Source organism: Phaethon aethereus (genome assembly GCF_964289735.1).
Source record: "Phaethon aethereus genome assembly, chromosome: Z".
Classification (NCBI taxonomy): domain Eukaryota; kingdom Metazoa; phylum Chordata; class Aves; order Phaethontiformes; family Phaethontidae; genus Phaethon; species Phaethon aethereus.
Window position 1 is genome coordinate 2345811 of NC_138577.1, and position 21113 is coordinate 2366923.

Sequence of the window (21113 nt, forward strand, 5' to 3'; positions counted from 1 at the left end):
CGAAGGTTTTAAGAGGCATTCTCGAGCATCCCGTTGTATTATTTCCTACTAAACTTTCTATTTTTCAGCGGCTGAAAGGTATACGACTTCAGCTGGAAGCTTTTCACGTTTTTATGTCCCTAAAGCTTCTTCTGTAAGTGCTGCCACATAACGCCAAGGGAGGACAGTGGCTGGAGCCCATTAGCTGTGGCTGATCACCTCTCCGAAGAGATGAAATCCCGCTTTCTGCCAAGCTGACTCATCCTTTGTCATGAGACTGCTTCTGAGAAGTAGCAGTCTTTCAGGGGACAAAGGAGGAGGATATAAATAGAACATTTAAGGTAAAAATCAAAACCATCTGGCTACAGCTACAATCTTCTGTTATTTTAAGAAATAGAAAAAGCCTAAAGGATATTGCATTTCACCTCAGATTGTTCCCTTTTTTAGAAGTCTAACGTTGGCCGTATTTTACTTTCAAGACAGCATTTTGTGAAGATGTCTGTTCTGTTCACTGGTTCTTAGTTCAGTTCCCAACTGATTCTTTGACCTCCTTTTCTCCTTACCTATCCACCAGCTGACATTTAGATGCACACAGAGTTTATTCACCATTAGCAGCGATTCGTATCTTCAGCCGACGAACTATTTCCATAGGAATAAACAAGAATTTTGCCACATTTAGGTTCAAAGAAATGGTCTTTTGGTTCCTAAACTTATGCCAGAGGTATTTATTTAAACATCATGAATGATTTCGTTTTCTCTCTTTGTGGCACTGTAGTTCTTGAAAAACCTTCTTCTCATAGTACAGAATTTCTTTTTCCTCTTATATTTTACCCTAAGCTATTATTCATGTTATGCACATTACCATTGCTTTCTTCATTCTTCTTTTGCTTTTGCAGAACTGTCCCGAAGGATTTTTGCTGCAACACAAAACTTCTCACTTTTTTTTTTAAATTAACAAAGTATTATTTAAATGTGGCTTAGTGAGACACGTGATGTAGAGATCAATGTAGTAGATTTATAAAGGCTGCCATTGAATTTTAATTCAATGTTATAATAAATCCATCAACTTATACACAAAGATTTGCAATATAAATGCAGTAGAATTTGATTAATCTGGTCAGATGAATCTCAGAGGGTTTCAGATTTTGTGAAATCTCTTGACTTAATTCAGTAAAGCTGCTGAAGTGCTTGGGGCTGAGTAAGTTTGTACCAAATGAGATCTTTCTCTTTTTTATTTTCAAAAAAACATTCTGTTTTAAATCAAACCTGGTACGATTTTTTTTTTACTTTAGCAAAAGACAGAACCATGCTCTGTAAGTTTGTTATTACTGATTACATTTCTGTGGCATCACTGGTGTGTTCAGTGTCCTTAACAGCTTTCAAACTAAGGAACTAAACCCACAGCAGGAGATCACCAAGCCATTAAGGAACTTTCTCCATGGATCTGAGTGCGAGTTCAGATACAAAATAGAGATCACAATAGCAGGAGAAACACAAGATATGAAAGGATTGTAAAAGCCGGAGATGGCTCAAGGGATCCATCGCGGTAAAATGGAAACAGGGCAGGAAGAACCTTTTCCACCCACAGATGCACTTTGCAGGCTAGCCAACAAGCTCTTTAAACAGTGACAGGTAATTTCAGGTTGCATTCTCTTTTCAGCCCTGAGTGACTGAAAGTCAAGAGAAAGATTCCTATAGCCTTTGCAAAACAAGTCCCAGGTAAGCTTTTTCAAACCAAGATCACTGATAGCTCTTGGCCGATTCATGTTTCCTGTTTAGTCTTTCATTATCCTTTACTCTTTTTCTCATCTCTCTTTTTCCACTTTTTTTAATTCATCATTTTCTACTCCAATATCTTTGCTCAACATTCAGCCTTTCCCTAGCATAACGGGAACCTAGCTGATTTGCAGTGGGGACTCAGTTCTTCAAACTCCTTTGTGCTTGGAGGAATTTAAAATTATGCCACGCACACTTTCTTCCTGCCCTTGCTGGCATTGTATCACTGCCAGGAGGTAGTTGATGTTACCCTGATGCACAGGAGTCACCATTCAAAATTCATTTACACTGGCTTCTAAACATCTCAGCACTTCTTAGATCAAGAGGAGGAAATAATTGCAGCATCTTGCATTCTGTGGTGGTGCAACTCGTGGTGAATGTTGACATTTTAATGGCAGGCATCATAATTTCAGACAGAACAAAAATGAAAATAGGAAAGGTCTATGGCTCTCACTTAATGAGGTCATGAATTTTCTTTCTCCAGAATGTTTGGCTAGTAATTTCACTAAAGAAAAATAAAGGCGCTTCAGACTTTGACTAACATCTAACATCAAGAGAAAAAACACAGTATTCATTAGTGCGCAGTACTAATGACAACTTATTAATAATTTGTGCCTCCTCAAACAAATATACAATGTTTCCTGCCTGAAATCTTATACACTCAAAGACTGATCTAATTTACACTTTCAGTTTAAGGCGAGCCACAAGGAAGGGAAGAGTAGGCCTGATGTGAAAACAATAGTTACACAAACTAACCTATATGGTGCTGCAGTCAGTTTGTGTACATTGCTTGGGCCATGATGTAAACAAATAAAACTCCCTTTCATTAAAAAAAAACCCCAAGCCTTCCCACTTTAATCAGTTCAAACTATGTTTAAAAAAACCTTATTTTTTTTTAAGGAATTTGAAATAGAAAAACTCAGATATTTTTTCCGTGGATGGTCTAACTGTGGGAGATAGATAACACCAGAATCAAAGAATCAGATACCGTAAGAGGGACCAGAGAGGTTGTGGGATGTTTCACTTTGAGGACCATTAAAACTCTCCCACATGAGGCCCTGAGCAACCTGAACTAATTGGCCCTGCTTTGAGTACAACTCTGATTGATTCTAATCTCAGAATACCTTCAGCTGGAAGAGGCTCCCGGACTTTGTCTGGTCCAACGCCGTGCTCAGATCAGAGCCAGGCTTAAAATTAATCATATTGCTCTGGAGCTTGTCTACCTGAGTTTTCAAAATTTCCAAGGGTGGAAACCCCATCCTTGCAAACAGGCACGTGATTAACAGAAACTCTATATAAATAGGCCGTGTGAGATTATTTGTTTCTACCCACCAGACAGACGTAATGCCGATAGGCACACAGAGGCAAGCAGTCACCACAAGCTATTCTTCGTTTCCTTCAAAGACTCCCGTCAAATACTGTACCCTCTCGCAACAAGCATTACATAAGTTCATTTATTATTTGCCAAGAAACAGCAACAAGCAAGGTACTTAGCTAATTAGACATTTCTGTCTTTTGCTTTTGACATTTACATCAACTTGAAATTTTGCAGACTAGATTACTGAATTTTAAATGAATATTGTAATGATTAAGCATTGAAGATGAATACTAATGCATTTCAAACTGGGTTAGTGCTGTGATGAATTTCACATATCTAGTTTTAAAGTGGACTAATTAACAATTGAGAGTCTCATGTGAAACTTATTTATACCTGCGTTGAAAAAAAATAAAATATATATGTGTACCCCAGTCCCCCACCTCCCCAGTTCTGGAGAGGCAAAGTTCTCAGCCTGGTGCTCGGCAGGGTGTAGCTTCTGAAGTTTTCCACCTTCCCCATAGTCAGGTATTTTCTCCTTTTCAGGCATCCGCTGGGAAGTCCAGATCCTTCCCCAGTCCCTTTTCCCAAGAGATGTATATCCTAAGTCACGGGTAATAGGTAGTGAGAGCATTTAAACGGTTTATTGCAATGTGTGGTTTCTGGCCACATCCAGAAAACCACCTGGGTACCAGCTGGATACTCAGCCCCCCCAAATCTGGATCCTTGTGGCTGTCACGTAGCCATGGAAACATCTGTGCTCACCTTCACTGGGTCCTTTAGAGGCAAGCTTACCATTTTCCTTTGCACTTGCAGGATAATGAGCATTTTTCTTTTTCTCCTTCCCCCCGCCCCCTGCTGCTTCTTCAGTTCAAATAGAGCAGAAAGGGGTAGGAGTGATATTCCCTTTGGACTACAACATCTCTGACAGGTGAAAATTGCTGCATCCCAAAGGGGATTAGCACAGCATTAACTTACTTGTCAAATACAAATGTCAGGTTAATTTTGTCCCTATCTTGATATTCAGAAAATATAAGCTTTTATTCTAAGATCACAAGAAGTGTTCCTGTGTGCATATTTTAATTACAGTGGAAATGGATCTGTCTATCTGTAGATCCTGGAGCGCATGCGTGTGTATGAGAGACTTTTAAATAAGTATCTTCTATTCATCATTTTTATTTACAGGCTTTGAGGCTTGAAAGGACCACAGGGATCAGCTCCTAGACTAACTGTTCAGAAAACTCAGGCCAAAAAACTTCACCAAATAATTTTCTCATCAAGCCTGTAAGTAGATAGGATGATCCAACCATTGCAGCATTTTATTAGCACACGTACAGCTGCCCAGAAGCTAACGATGAGGGAAGAGGTAATGTATCGCTCTCGTCCGTGCTAAGGGAAATACTGAAGGATAAGAAACTCATAAATGCTGAGTTAAAAAGTAAGCAGAGTAAATGTGTTGTAAAGTTTTTTCAATACTAGGAGGCTAAGATTTGTGACATGGGTAACGAAATGTAGTTCAAAAAAAACCACTACGTTTGTTGTCTAAGCCCATTGTTTCTGCCTGTGGTAGGAAAGAGCTGAAAGTGTGTATATCATCAAAAAACAACTTAGTGCCACTTGGGCTCTAGTTGTCTAATTCACCCTCATCCCCTTCAACTTATAGAAGGCCTCTATGACTCGTCTTCGACTCATCTACCCAGAATTAGGTTGCAATTTGATTTTGACCTGTGAAGTTACAATTAAATCAGACATCTACTGGTGCAGATCCCTTAGAAAGGTTGAAAATAGTAACAGCAAGAAATTTCAGGAAGTTTTATACCTCAGTAGTGGATTAGCCTGCTGAATTATTTACTCTCAAAGAAGGCTGTTGCTCAGCAAAATTTGCTGAGGGACATTCATTTCAATTAATCATTTATAATCAAAACAGTTTGTCTTCAAAGGGAAGGAGTCGATATTGTCAATATTGTTACCCACCCCTCTTTGGTGCTCGGGCACTAATGGCTTGATGCTTTCTGGTACGGTCTGGCTCCCTGACAGAAGGTGCTCAGCACTTCCCGGGAATGGCTGAGCATCCTATAGAATTGGACCCGCTGTCCCCCAGACGGCACTGGTTACTTCTTGATAAAATGGAGTTATAAACAAAATAATCAGAAAAGGTTTTCAAAATCAAATGTTTTTTTCCCCTTGTTTCCTGAATAGTCTTAAAAAGCTGTTCCTTAAGATTGGCAAGGATGATGCTCACAAGGATAATCTTCCCAGGTCAGACTTCAGCAGGAATAAATCAGTTCTGAAGGAGCTGTACATTGGTCCGAGGCTATGGATCCTTCCTCTTGTAGACACTTAGCCAAACATGCAGTGGATTGATATTGTTTGTTAGAGTCAGCCAAACCCAAGAGATATAGTCAAAACTAGAACACAGGCGACAAATTTCCTATTTATGACCTGGAGAGGCCGCGGCTCTACTTGCATTTTCCTTCGCGGTGTTGGCATCCTCTCACGCATCCCAGGATTTCAGCGCAGGGTTAAGCTGGGTAGAGTCTTTCGGGCTGGCAAGATTTGGGTGTACGTTGAGGGGCATTCAAGAGCGTGTCACATCCAGCAGCGCGATAGCTGGTCCTTCTCTTGAGCTGGTGGCAGGGTGTAGCAGGGCTGGTGACTCCCTCAGTAGCTTGCAGGTGGGGGTCAGGATCAGGCCCGGGGAGAAGCAGGGTCAAGCACAGCCTGGGGTGGTCAGGAAGGACCATGGGCTCCTGAATGAATGATGGGTCACGATGCATGAGTGACGGTATCTGGGAGAGAAATACCGCGGAGACACACTCCGGGGCGTTGGAGAGGATGTGAAACTGCAGAACAGAGACTTGAGCTTCATGGGGAAAGCAAGCACAGCCCTGTACGGCTGTAATGCCCAAGCCCGCACCACACCACTTTCCTTACGTGAATACCACCAAGTCTGAAAACAACATTTACTAGTATGAGTCCACATCTTACCGTATTTTCTCAAAATTCACTTACATATGGCTTTTGTACCTGACTTTTGTTATAAATTTACTTGAATTTTTATACTGAAATATTCGTTTACTAATCATAGTTTTTCATGGTTTGATTATTTATGTGCATGCATATAAAACCCATAAAAATACTGTCTGGAATGATACTGTATATGTGCAATACATAAATCTCTCTATATAATGTATATAGACTTGGTCCCTTCCAACCCAAACCTCTCTATGATTCTATATAATCTAAAGCATTAAGGGTGATAAGCTACATTTAATTTACTACCTTAGTAGGCAGTGACTTTGAGTGTGAAAAGGAAGTTTTCACGACATCAGGAGAAAAGAAATAAAGTTAAATGGGGAGAAAATGCGATCTTAGATAAACCCTGAATATTTTCTCCTGTATCCTGTGATTCATTCCAAGTAAAGCGAAGGGCTTTTGAGCCTTCTGCAGATGGAGGGGTTGCTGCTGGCTGGCGTACGTGCAGCAACAAGCAGGTGCATCGTTGGTCACTGTTAGTAAGCGGAGAAGTGCCAGAAGTTCTGCAGATGCTCTCACTGGATTTGTAAAATGGTGCTCGGAGGGCAGGAAGGGAAGGGGGGAAGAGAACTTCCCCAAGAGCCTGCTGGCAGTGGTTTGGTTTTACTAGATCACGCAAGGAAAAAGGGCTGGACATGGTCATCAACGGAGGGAACGAACGCAACTGAGGTTCAGGAGCCAGCTAGCAGTGTTTGCAGTTGGTTAATCATTTCTGTTTCACAGAGGTCAAGAAGAGAGTGGGGTCCTCGGATAAATTTTGCCGCCTTTGTAAGAATTCCTCCAAAATCTTTACCAAGAATTGAACATTTCTCTTGGGAAAATGGACATGAAAACATCTAGTAGTCAGCTGACGTGAAAGGCAGTATTTTCCTCTGTCATTCTAAATCCAGTTGATCCTTATTTGAGTTAGATTTATGTAACATTCTCCTTTTTCTGTCCCTCATTGTCATTATCTCTCAATGTCCTCTTTAGGTGTCTTCCACAGCTGGATTTCCATGTCCAGTCTTTTGGCAGCGGAGCCTTTTCTGCACTTGACCCACTCTAGCACGTCAAGAGAGATCTGCAGCTCAGGTGTTTGCTCAGAGACAGGCTAAGGGCCCGGAGGGTACATCGCGCTCCTGAGCTCTCCGGAGGGACCAGGGCAAGGCAGGAGGGTGTGACATAATGCTAGGTCAAACTGAGAAACACATGATAAGTCAGGACTGTAACAGCATTCTTACCAGTTGAGAAAGTTTAAAGAAAATACCTAGAGGTTTCCAAATTTCAAGTTTTGGCTTTCAGCCTTAGAACAACAAAAAGTGTTTGAGATTCTTGCAAAAAATATACATTCCCTATCAAAAGGAAACATTTTCCTGACAAATTAATTCAGTTAATAAATCAGTTCAGTTTCAATGAAGTAGTTCTACCAATCTAAGCAATTGTTTTAATTATACAAGCACAGAGCTCACTGTAAGAATCGTTCTTTCCTCCCTTATCTAGCATATGTCTTTGTGTACGATTAAGACATTTGTCATTTACTTTTTCCATTAAACTAGCTCTATATGTCAATTAACATACTTTAGCTTTGTTCTTCTATCTCTTTTATATCTAAGAATAGGAGATATATCAAGTTAGAAAGTAAATAGAGATTGCTTCCTCTTGCACTGTGCATGCGTACATTATGTGTTGAAGATAAATATATCGGGGACATTCAACATTCATTAATTCTGTCCTACAAGGTAACCAGAATAGCTTTTCCCCTAAAATGAGGTCACACTCTAATAAAATAATTCACCATTTTTAGTTGTATATTACAATAGGTCATTTGAAATCAACTGTAGGCCATTTGTCAGATCCTTATAAATGAAGATAAATGATGAAAAGAAAAACCGCAAAAAAGTCCTGACGGTTATCTGAAACACTATTAAAATATTATCAGCAGAATTACTTAATTGATGGAAATACATCAATTAATGAAATCATTCTGGTTGTCCAACTGCTGCAATGAGCAAAATAGAATGAAACTGTCTATTTGGAGCTCTAACTGACCAGCACGTGCATCCAAGTATAAGATGGAAGGAAGGCAGAAATACAAGAAGGATAGGCTATGGAAAAGGGAGATATGCCAGCAAAAAATTGGCTCAGGATAGTTTTATCTTTAGGTTTGCTTGAGCAACACAGTTTCAAAATAGTCATTTTCATGGTAGGTGCTTGTTTTTTGAATCCCTGCCTAAAGAATGCATCGCAGTTAGTTTAATGTTTGTCAGAGCGTTCAAATAGATCGTCTTAAATGGTGACTGCAGATGTGGACTTCTAGAATAGTAATAGTGGTCTCTAAAGATTATTATAATAATCAGTTCATTAGGCATTATTATCAGAAGTGGTTGCTATTGCCATTATTAACACCATTATCCTTTTCCAGTCAGGGTGTGCAGCCTGGTATTACTGCCTGTCACTCAGGCCAGTAAACCAGCATCATCTTCGTGATCTGCAGCTCCTCGCGTCCAGGATGAGTCTAAATCCTGCCAATTCTTTCTGCACAACAGCTCCCAGATCCTTGCTCAGACCATCTTCATCCTGTACCTCGATTACTGAGGGACCCTGCTTTTATTCAGGCCCGCTCCGAACGATGTCGCAAAGAGCATCTGAACCGCGTCACGACGCTTGCTTTATCCCCCCGGAGCGCAGGGGAGGCGGCCTGCGCGTGTATTTCCGCGTCCGCCGGTGGCCAGCCCAAGCGTCTCAATCGCTGGGGATATAAATACCAGAGGAGGAGGAAATGATTTCAGCTGGAAGCTAATTCTGGCATAAGACCAAATGGATGTGAATTAGTTATGAAAGACTGGAAATGAGATGGTTTCTAACCATGCGAGGTGTAAAGTTCTGGAACAAGGCTTCACAGACGTCACCGGGGAAAAATATTTTATGCCGGAGGTTCTGATGTTTATGGCAGCAGTGCTGAGAGAGCTTTCCTAGAGACAGAAAACGAAGCTTGTGATCTGCATAATCTGGCAGCAGATTCACTGCCACCTTTATTTAAAGATCCAGTTGTTGTTTGTTTGTACATCATTCCAGTTCTGTTAATCATACGCTGCAGGGCTTGGTCTGGCCTCCTGCAGAAGCTGGACAGAACATTTTGCCGCACTCATACTTTCTTTGACCTGTGAAATGGGGAGATTGAGGAGGAGGGAAGGGAGTTGTCCGTGACTCAGTGGAGAGTGGTCACACCTGGAGATAGAAGGTATGTCAGGGGTGCACCACAGCTCCTCGTGGTATTAATATCCCTGGTACTGGTATGGTTGGGGTGACTCGCTTCCTTGCTTAAGGTGTAGCCGACTGCTCAATCTGAGACCAGGAAAGGGGCAGTTTGGAAATCATAGTGTAGGATTTTCTGTCATCTGCTGAAGCATGGGGAATGGTCCGTGCCCAAGACGCATTCCAAGTGTTTTATTTCATAAGTTTCCTACTATGCAAAGAAGTAATTTCCATTGACATACCAATAATTTCCATTGATCTTTCTTCCTGTGGCAAGTCGCAATTGTGCTCGTTTGTGGGGTTTGTCTTTTTTTGGTTTGCTTATTTATTTATTTATTTTCTTCTATGGTTCATCATTTGTTATATGTTATTGAGATAAACACTAAAGAAGAAGTCTTCACAGTGAGGCTTATCAAACACTGGAATAGGGGCCCAGAGAGGTTATGAAATCTCCACCCTTGGGCATGTTCAAAACTGTTTTTCCTAAGCAACCTGCTTTAACTTTCAAGTTGGCCCTGCTTGGAGCAGAGGATCCAATACCAAATGATCCTCACAGGTCCTTCCAACCTAAAATGTTCTGTGATTCTGTTCGAGCTGCAGAATATGTAAATTGTTGTGGACCGGCATGTGTGACGTGGACATATTATTAACACCCATGAACTATGTGACATTTGCTGGTAGCTGTCAAGTCCAGAACTTGCAAATCCAGCGGTTCCTTCCTTCTATATTCCTATATGCCTCTCATTCATTTATGAGATCTCACTTCCTCTGCAGTGTAGGTTGTCAAGTCCACCACCATATAGCGTACCCTTTCTGTTCATTAAATACATGAGCAAAACTTTTCAAATGAGAACTTTACAATGAGAGCAACAAGTATCAGATGACAAATAACACGCTTATAATACGTATTTGACCTAAGGTTCGCAACAAGAAGAAAATTTTTCATGAATAGCAAATAAGGTTATGCTATTCATCAAAGAGGTGGAGTTCCACATTTCTGTTTGATAAAATATTTGGATATCAAATTGAAACTATAATGCCTAAGGGCATATTTTTGGAAAATTTTGATCAGTTCTAGCACTTAAGACCTATAAAATATTATCTGTTGACCAGGCACTGGGGCTTGTCAATGGATTTCTGCATGATGAAAAGTGGTGCATGTGATCAAAACCAGAACATTTTTCTGAGTTACTCAAATTCAGATTTTCCCCTAAGGCTTCTGGATTCCCCCTGAAATGTGGGAATTAAGATGCACTCTTACAACTGAACAAGATTCATACCGACAACGTAATGTAGGTTTGATTTCAACTTCATACCAGTTATACCATTTTAGACAAAGATTTCCAAAGAAATCTAAAAGTTAGGATCCTAAAAATCCCCAGATTTTCATCAGAATTTATATCTGTAATATTTTGAAAATCTCAGCTTAAAACATTGTTTCTAAACTTGCCTTAAAACAGAGCCTATGCAGTTCATTAAATAAATAAATAAAGAGAAAAATTGTTTGCCGTTTCAGAACCATGGTTTTAATTTTGTTTTATAAAAGGGAGGACTTGGCAAAATTGTTTTTTCAACTTTCTGTCTCTGATTGTCTTTAGTGCATGGGAATATTATGCTTCCTAATGATACATGTTATCTGATTTACTGTCCCGGCCTTTAATTCTGGGGCAGTGCTCGTATTTTCAACAAATTCAGCAGAAAATTCATCTTACTGTAGAATCTTCTCAGCCAAGTTGCCTGAAGGTCACCTTGAACAATATTAAAGGAGCTCTCTCCTCTTCTTGTTAAGGTCTTTGCTGAAATAATCACAGTCCCAGTTGTCCCTTCCTTGAAAAAAACACCTTAGGGAAGATTCGTTGAGACAACATTGCTGTGAACTTCTCCTTTTTATTGTCATTCTGATGAGAGGAGAACACTGGACTTCTAACACAAAGGTCACAATGTCTTTCATTAATAGCTATGATAAATTAAACTAGACTAGTGAAACTTGAAGAAATTCATACTCACACCCTACTGTCTATATTAGTTCTGAAAGCTTTGATAGAAACGGAGGCAAAGAAGCTCAAACATAGCTTTGCTATAGCTAGAAGTTGATCTTCAAATGTTGTTTAAGGTCCAAAGGTAAGGGTGTCACCAAGAGAATATTGAGAATGACTGCCTTAAATTTGCTTCTTTTTTTCTTAAGTGCATCAGGTTGACAAAGTGCACTTCTCCCTCTCTACGTTCCTGCATGATGGACTCCAACCAGAACCTTCTCTGACTCCCACCAGGAACCGTGGAGTGTGCCTCATAAGATGTTTTCATGGAAACAAGACACTTCTCTATTCCTTCCCTCACCAAAGCCAGAGCTTGGCCTGTATTTCAAAAGTGTGAGGAACAAGTACCTAGTCAGATGGGTGGGCTTCCTCCAGCCATCTTGGAATTCCTGACTTATACAGTAACAGCTATTTGTATGAAAATTATGTCCTTGCTGTCAACAACTATAAATACGAACGAGGTCAACTTAGACTGGGACATCCTAAACAATATGGAAATCCCTTATTGGTGGCAGCGTTTTCTTGCTGATTCACTGATCTCTGTGTGGTTCTTCACTTTGAGTGTCCCATTTGTGCTGAATTAGATGAGTTCAGGGGCATTTGAGGATATCGAGTGGAAATATGTTCTTGCAGGAAATGGGGGAGGTGTGAGTGATACAGAATCTGTTAAGGTGCAAAGCATGCTAGAGTTGTTCATTGCTGAACATGTCCGGTAGCAAAACCTGCGATATCACCATTAGGAAGCAACATCTGATTCTTCATACAGATGTCATGCCCGTGCTGTTGTGGAGCATGACAGTAGAATACCAAATCCATCCCGGACATTGCAGGACACAGCAAAACAGGACAAGATCAAGCGTTGGTATATGAGGTGACAGGAAATCTTGTATGCGATGACATTTTTCTTAATGTATGCTTGGGAGAAAGATTGAAACATTTTTCCACATTCCTATTTAGTAAACAGCTAGAGGCAGATGAACCTGCTACTGTCTCGCAGCGCTGTTCCTTGCCATTGAATGAAGGCTACCCGATGAGACAGAAATTGCCTGTATGGGTTCCATGCACGCATTTTCCATTGTGTCTGTGCTTAGGAACAGCAGAGAGGAAACACAGATGACAGACTATCCTTTCACAATGAGGTAATGGAGGTGAGTAATGTATATACATCAAAAACCTGTCTTGAATATGCCTGGGATACTACAGAGATAAGTTAGGGACTTCTGGTGTCTCGGTTCAGCTTCTTAGCCAAACCACAATTTCTGGAAATCCTGTGGGCACAGAATTTGCTGTGGATCTTTAAGCCTTTCTTGAATTTCTGTATTTAGATTGGGCCTTTTATTATTTTTCTATCATGATTTTGTTTCTTAGGCAAAAATGGGCAGATGGAAGTGGATACAAACTGAAAAACTAGGACTTGAAGTAAGAAGGCAGTCTCTAACTCAACAGAATTTTTTCATGCACAGCTAATTGTATGCACAGTTATGCACATAGCAATCAATATTTAAGAACTGCATTGCCAGGACAATCAGGCCGCTGGAAGCTTTTGCCATGTAAACACAAAGATAGTTGAAGTGAATCAGCTACATTTGTGAAATGTATGCACATAAATTAGGGATACGTAGGAGAAGGGAACCCTTTCATTAGACCAACGAAGTGTAGTATGGTGTTCAAACACAGAAAGCACACACGCTGTGCACAGACACTATATGAATGTAGTATGTCTAAACTGTATACAGCAAGCATCAGTTGTCAGTAAAACCTGAGGCTTATACCTATATGTTCTGCCCTCGAGCCTCCCAGCGCCCTTATAGACAGAGTCTGGGAAAGCCGTGCACTTTGTACGGAAGAGGGAGAGTGAGTTAGGGGCTGCCTAAGCAAGTTGCCTGCGTAAGATTCCGCTGGGCCAGGTGGGATGCACTTGAAGGTGCCAAGGGGTCTGGCTAATACGGCCGTTAAGCCTCTGCTTGAAACCACATGGTGGCTGGGAGAGCTTTCTGGCTGGAAAAAGGCAAAAATCAAGCCCATCTTCAAGAAGGGCAAGGAGAAGATCTGGGGAGGTACAGGCCTTGCCAGCTTATCCTCGGTCCGTGGGATGGCTGTAGAGAAAATCCTCCCGGGTGATTTTCAAAGCATCTGGAGGACAGGAAGAGTATTGGGAAGAGGTTGTTTCTGACTGCTTGCTATGGTGAGCTGACTGCCTCTGTGAATAAGGGAAGACCAGCTTGTTATGGGCACCTTGACTTCAGCAAAGCGTTCAGCACCATTATAGCCAAATTGGTGAGATATGGACAGAAATATTTATGGACAGTGGATTAACTGGATTAGGTAATCAATCCTTAGTTCATTTGCCTTAGCTTTACTGTGTGTTCCTGTGTACCTTTGTGCCTTCATTCATATTAGCAAATACCAGCTGTCATCAGCCTGTGCTAGGATGCAAGTTCTGAGTGCTAAGGGGAAGTTTCATTTTTTAAATTGACCAAACATTCACTTCTTTTTTTCTGTTTCAGTGATTGTTTTGCACTAGAATGTGCGTAGAGATTCATATTTCATTCTTACTTTGTCCAAGACAATTCGGAGTCTCCAGACCTGACTGGCATGCCAAAAAATCCCTGCTGCCCTCCGCAGCAGTGCCTAGCAAGAAAGTTCCCCAATGTGAGGCTACTGCCGCTTTCTTGACCTATGTTTGTTCATTCCTGCTCAATATGTCACCCAAGAAGGCCATGGCTTCTATTGTCATAGGGCACATTGTATATATTCAAAAGAAGGCTGGGATCACAGTAAAACACCAGAGACTACAAAGTCTTTTATGGCTCCTGAATAAAGATTAAGCGGTGCAGTCACAGAAGGTTAGTACCTCTGCAGTCATGGGACTGTAGCAGAATGCAGAACCACTGTTTTTAAATATTACTACTGGAATGGAATCAAATCAGATGTTTGACTTTCAACAAGAAAAAAGATCCTAGTTTAAAGTCTTTTCAATATTTAATTTATGTTGCCTCCCCCTTTTCTTGTACTGCTTGCTAGTTTTTTCAGGTCTTACCTTTTTAGTTAAAATCTTTTTTTTTTCAGCCAACAGCGTCCTGGCCTGTACCAGCAATGGTGTGGCCAGCAGGAGCAGGGCAGGGATCGTGCCCCTGCACTCGGCACTGGCGAGGCCGCACCTCGAATCCTGTGTTCAGTGTTGGGCCCCTCACTACAAGAAGGACGTTGAGGTGCTGGAGCGTGTCCAGAGAAGGGCAACAGAGCTGGGGAGGGGTCTGGAGCACAAGTCTGATGAGGAGCGGCTGAGGGAACTGGGATGTTCAGTCTGGAGAAGAGGAGGCTGAGGGGAGCCCTCATCGCTCTCTACAGCTACCTGAAAGGGGGTTGTGGTGAGGTGGGGGCTGGTGTCTTCTCCCAAGTAACCAGCGACAGGACGAGAGGAAATGGCCTCAAGTTGCGCCAAGGGAGGTTTAAACTTGATATTAAGAAAAATTTTTTTACGGAGGGGGTGGTCAAGCATTGGCACAGGCTGCCCAGGGAGGTGGTGGAGTCACCATCACTGGAGGTGCTCAAAAAATGTGTGGATGTGGCGCTTTGGGACATGGTTTAGGGGACATGGTGGCGTTGGGTTAATGGTTGGACTTGATGATCTTGAAGGTCTTTTCCAACCTTAATGATTCTGTGATTCTTGTTTGTTTGTTTGTTTTTTCTTTCCCTGGGACAAATTCTCTCTGTCTTATGTCATTGTGCCTTCAGAGTAAGTCAGGAAGACTCATTCTGGATTTAGACTAATTTAAAACTAAATGTTAGCCTAAGGGAGAGACCAGATTCAGATGAATGCCATTGCATACTTTCCTCTACTCCAGCCACCTGTAGCAGTTATGCGATCTTCATTTCTCACCAGTGAATATAGCACGTTTTAGATATAAAGCTGACTTGTACAGTTCCCACACATCTAGGCTGGAAGCACATGAGTGGGCTCTGCAACACTTCGTACGACAGTAGTTGTGCAAAGCAAAGCCATGACCACAGAGGGAACCAGGCAGGACGTGTGCCTGTGGATAGCGCGAATGGAGATGCAGGTACATCAATCTGCATGTAGTTTATTCTCTGTAACACATAAGTTAACTTTGATCTCACGTTATTTATAAAATGCTTTTCACTTGCATGCTGTCCTAATATGCCAATACTTTTTCATTTTTGGCTGCTCTTGGATTTTGTGACCAATTCAGCTGTTGTAAGTGTTCTTATCTTTTCAGTCTATAAGAGACGCTCTCAGTCTTTTTCACCTTTTTTTGTGATTTTAGTCTGCATTTTACTGTGCAGATTCTCAAATCCCTTTCTGCTGTGCATAGTGCATAAACAATACAATAAAAACTAACAAATATACTTGGAGATATTTAAGGCTTTCTTAGGTAAACCATGACAGTTATTTTAATTATATTTAGAAGGAAAAGGAAAATATGTAATATATTGTGAAGACCCAGCACAATTTTTTTTGTTTGTTCTTACAGTTCTACCCACCATCAACAGAGCTCTGATAGGCTTGTTCTGGTAGTTATACTATCCCAGGTAACTTCAGTTCATAGAGACAAGAGGATGGGAAGGGAAAACAAACAAGCACAGGAGGGATATTATATCATTCATCATGGTGTCTTGAAACTAGTCCTCACTTCTTGGATGTACACAAGTGGTTGAAGTGTATCTTCCTGTTAACCAGGCTCCAGGTCAGCCAGATGCTCTGGAAACTGTCTATGGAACAGGCAGTGTGAAATTCTGTCTCAGCCACACAAGGAACATCAGCCGCCTCCACCTCTGCTTGGCAGCAGACACATCTCCTTTCTGCTTATCAACTCTTCCAGGTGGGGAAGTGCTGTAATCTCTCCTATTCAAAGGAGACCAGGTTCAAGAGCACTGAAGCCAAGTACAATCTTTGTAGGCAGGTTGGAGTCTTGCAGCTCTTGAGGCACCTGACACCACCTCACTCCAAGAATCATGGAATAATTCAGGCTGAAAGGACCTCTGGGGGTCATGTGGTCCAGCCTCCACTAAGCAGAGGGGTACTAGGAGGGCTAACTGGATCAAGCTGTCCATGGCCATGACTGTCAGACTCCTGGCTGGCTTCTTGCTGTGTAGTCCCTGTGTTCACACAACCCTGAGCCTAAATTCCCTTTGTGACTCTAGCTTTGAGGACCTAAAACACAGCCCTGAGCCTAAATTCCCTTTGTGACTCTAGCTTTGAGGACCTAAATGCTCAAAAGGATCATATTGACTTCCATCAGAATAATAAAAGGCTGTAATCAAACTAATGTAAGCCAGACCAACCCATCAAATCTTCCTACAGAATAAAAAAAAAAATTAATCAGTTATATTAAAATAAGATGTGGATGCATTGATTCACTTCACTGTAGCGGGTACTCGGGCATCCACTTGAAGGAATTATGCTGAAGGCTGCAGAGGAACTAACCCACTTTTCAGCTCAACATCCATTTTTAGCGGAGGGCTATAAGTAATACATGAGATATTGCTGAAGATAAACTAACAAATCAGTATAGATAGCAAAATTTTCTTTGAGATGAAGATAATATTCAGTAGCCTCAAGGCAAGGAATGTATTTTCAGCACCGAGAGAAATAAAGACTACTTGTAGAAAGCAATTCATGCAACTACAAAGGCCATAAAGAAAATTGTGGTAGCAAGGAAGAATGTGCACTGCAAAGGCGAGCAACAAAACCTATAAACTAAGTGGTAAGTGTCTTTAAATACAGTGAGCAATGAATTGTTATGCTGGAAAAATATGAAAAAAAGCCATCTGAAACAAGTAGATGAACATGTCAGAGTGTTCCCTTACACAAGGTGAATAGAGTGAAACATCTGAGCTGGCAGCGAGAGAAGCATTGGGCAAACTTACCAGCACCTTCGGCCATTGACAAGTTCACTCTAACCTTCCCTCAGCAACAAGTATCCAGCTGCTGGATAATGACAGTGTTCCTATCAGGCTGGTTGCACACAACGTGGATGGAACAGCACTCTTGGCTGGTGGTGGTGCAATCCCCCTCCGAAGGACCTATCCGTATCACTTCAGTACGTGTTTGCAGTATGCACAGGGACAATAAACGCTGGGGATTTTACTCAAGGAGAAGATGGTGATGTTTAGAAATCAACATAGTGAAGCGGCATACGTCAAGAACATACTGATCAAATGCAACGTTTTGAATGCCTGGAATTAGTCACTGATTTTTCTATAATCACTTCCTCTGTGGCGATTGGTTCGATGCAGGTTCTCCTCAGCCAAAACTGGTTTCACTCTTTCTGCCTCCAAAAGAGCTTTCCATGGGCATGGGGAGCACATGGGCAGCCAGGTGCCGGCCACAGCCGTGACCAGAGGTTCCCATGGATCTACCGTGGGGAAGGTCTTGCCGTGACACTGCAATGGAACAGACAATCCCCGAATTTCGTATGAAAAAATGTCACCTGAAAATCCTCGTTCAATACAGATTTTGGAAAAGTTTAGATATTCTTCTTGTTCATATTATATTACATTATCTTAACTGACCCTTCCATCCCTAAGTATTAATCTCAAATGTACTTATATGGTTGTTACTCAAGAAAGAGTATTTCCTTTGAAACTCTCTTCAGCAGCACAGAGAGGAATTCATTGCTGTGCTCTATCTTTGTGCCTAATCAACTCCTTTCAACACATAATCTTATTAGCGAATCCCTTGAGGAGCAGTTCTTGTTTGTGTTGGAAAGCAAAATAAAGTTCTTGTTCATTCAATGATAATGATTTAGTTACATGCCACATTTTATGAAGGTCATTATCTCTAAGATGTGTCATTTCAAAGAGACTGGAATATTCATTTATTTTGATAGTGAAAAATGAGTTCTAGAAAGTGACAAAGATTTGTGATTACTCCGTTGATTGGACCCTATTCCAAATTCTCTGAGCTAAGAAGAAAAAAATCTAGTTTGATGAGGAAACTAAAAGTTCAAAACCTGATGAATACCTCAGTGAACTAAAATGAACTGAACTGAACCAACTGAAAATTCATGTAGTTTAGACAAGAGGCCACACAGAATGGACAATATTTTGGTTTTGCTCTTTGCTACAATATGAGATTCAGAGGCTAAATGGGCCAAAATGATTTTTTGTTACGCCTATATCATTCCTGACTAATATTTGATCTGTTCTCAAAGCTTTTTCTAATGCTGGATAATCTACCCTAGGAAATTTCTTAGAGTGCTTAACAGGTGTGTACACATCATCTCATGCTCTATCCATTTTGCAGACCTCTGAAAATTTGGGGGAATGTGAGTTCTCTCACTTTCAGCCGAGAAGAAACCATATAATTTTCTAAGGCCCCCACCACCCCACCAGGATTGATGGGGACACAATCTACTAGTTGTGGGTAGAGGGGAAATCCATGGAACTTGCATTTCACCTCCTTAGCATGAAAGGAAAACCTAGTACACAAACTACTCTGCCACCCTACCCCACATTTATCAGAGAGCTATGAAGTACCTGTTCTGCTTGGGACTTTTTATTACAGTAATGCAATTACTTTTGTCAAAAAATATACCGCTTAACCTGATTCTAGCAAAAAATGGGCAAGGATTCTTAATAATTAATAAAATTACATTCATTTAAAAAATATCACCATCTTTATTATACCGAAGTTGGCATTCACAGCCACTTAGCTACCTACAGAATGAGCATTTCTTTAGCTGTTCTTGGAATCTGCAGAGAGGCAGGACAGGAACTTGCTGGATGATAAATGCTGAAAGTTTGGTGAAAGACTAAACAGGGTCTTTGCAAAGGCTGAGGTTTTATCCATCCAATCAGAGTGAGATAGCAGGAGCTAAGTCCACCTAATGAAAGGCATAAATTCAGATTCTTCAGGAACTCAGCTACCAATGATTTATGCTAAATTCAGGAACCTAAACCCCCTTGTGTTCCCCAGTACAGTGTGTGACTAGACACCTCGCACACATGCAGGTAAAATTCTTGTTGGCACTGATTACAATTTTGTAGATGAATATAATGTTTGATGGGCATGTAGCAGGTAGGCATTAGCTACAGGGGCTGCTCTGTCACATCTTGCATCAATTTTTTTCTATCTGATCTCTTCAGGCAATCCGTCTATGAACTAAGATTTGAGAGTTGAAAGACGTGTTCAGCTGTCAGCTTTTAGCTTGGCACGGTGTAGAAGTTGCTCCAACTCTCAACTATTCCCTAATCTAGAAGACCTATGAAGCAAGTGGGTATGACCTTTGAAAATAATCCTTTTACAGAGGGTTGTGAAGATGGAATATGGACTTGAATTGCTTGACCTGATTTCATCAGCAAATGCTGATTCATTGAAGTAAAAACATTTTGCAGAAAATACAGCAGTTTTGATGGAACTTTCACTAATTCACAGGCAGGAGCCTGTGGGAACCCAGCTCACCTGACTGCTTGGGCGTAATCCACTCTCTGTTACTTCAAGACATACCTACCCATGACTTGCAGGCAAATTCTTTCTCCTAGTTTCAACGGCAGTGGGTACACCAAGGGTCCCAGATCCCTCCCTGTGCTTAATGGGTCTTTGTCATGGAAGTAAGAACTCTGGTTCTAGCCAGAAAAACTACCCACCTGTGCAAAATTTCTGCAACGCTGAGGTCTAGCTCCACCTCACCTGGCTTCTAGCACGTTGGTGGGGATCAGAGCTAGGACTACAGCTGTCTTCATCCATACACTGAAATTTGTTAGGGACAGGAACTTTCAAGGAGCAACCCAAACCACCTCAGGTCTGAATCTGTCTATGGAAGCATCGGTTGTCTCCACTTATCATGCAGCACGACAGCACTCTGAAATAGGGCACAGCTTTAGGTACCCGAACTTGGGCGTCATGACCTAACACCAAATGAACTTCAATGAGAACTGCCCCTTGGGAGACCTCTTTAATGACAATTTTGCTAACAGCTTCCTTGGTATAGCTACCACCTGATTATTTTAACACTTTCTATGCAGAGTCTCATCCTAAGTTCTTACAATAAATGACTTGTAACTCGTGTGACCTTTCATACCAGTATATTATCAGTCGCTGTATTTATGATACTTGATAAGCAATGAGAGATTTACCATATCAGGCTGTCTGGAGAATTCAGCGCAATGTGCTTCAGTCCAAGTAAATGGCAAGACTGGACCCAAATTATACCCCCCCACATATATAATGTAGACGAAATCCTAAATTTATTTGGATACCTTCAAGGAAGCTGAACCCTGCAATGATTAAACTGCAATAAACCAGCAATTACTGTGCGTGCCGCTCCTTGGAGAGGTGAAAAAGTCTTGGCTGTAAGAACAATTTAAAAGCAAAATAGATCAGTTGCTAAGTAGTTGCCAAGATCTGAGCCAGAAATCAAACCACTTTAAATGTTAAGTAAGAGAAATAAAACATTATAATTATTTACACAACAGTTCTTGTGCTGGGCTTGCCCTTGCCACTTTGTTACTGAAAATGGGGATGAGATGAAAACCCGCGTCCTGACTCGAACGCTTTGCAGCAGTACGAAGTCCTTGAAAACGGGGCTGCCGCCCCACAGCTGAATCTCGGAGGGCTCCGAGAGATGCACAGAGCCACCGAGCTTGCAACGCACGTGTCTTCCAGGCAGGCCTCCCAAATCCGGCGGTGTGACTCTCCCTGACTTTTCCGCGCCTGCTTAAGGAGCTGCCCGTGCTGCGCCTTCCTCGCGCTCCCCCTCGTCAAGGTTGTA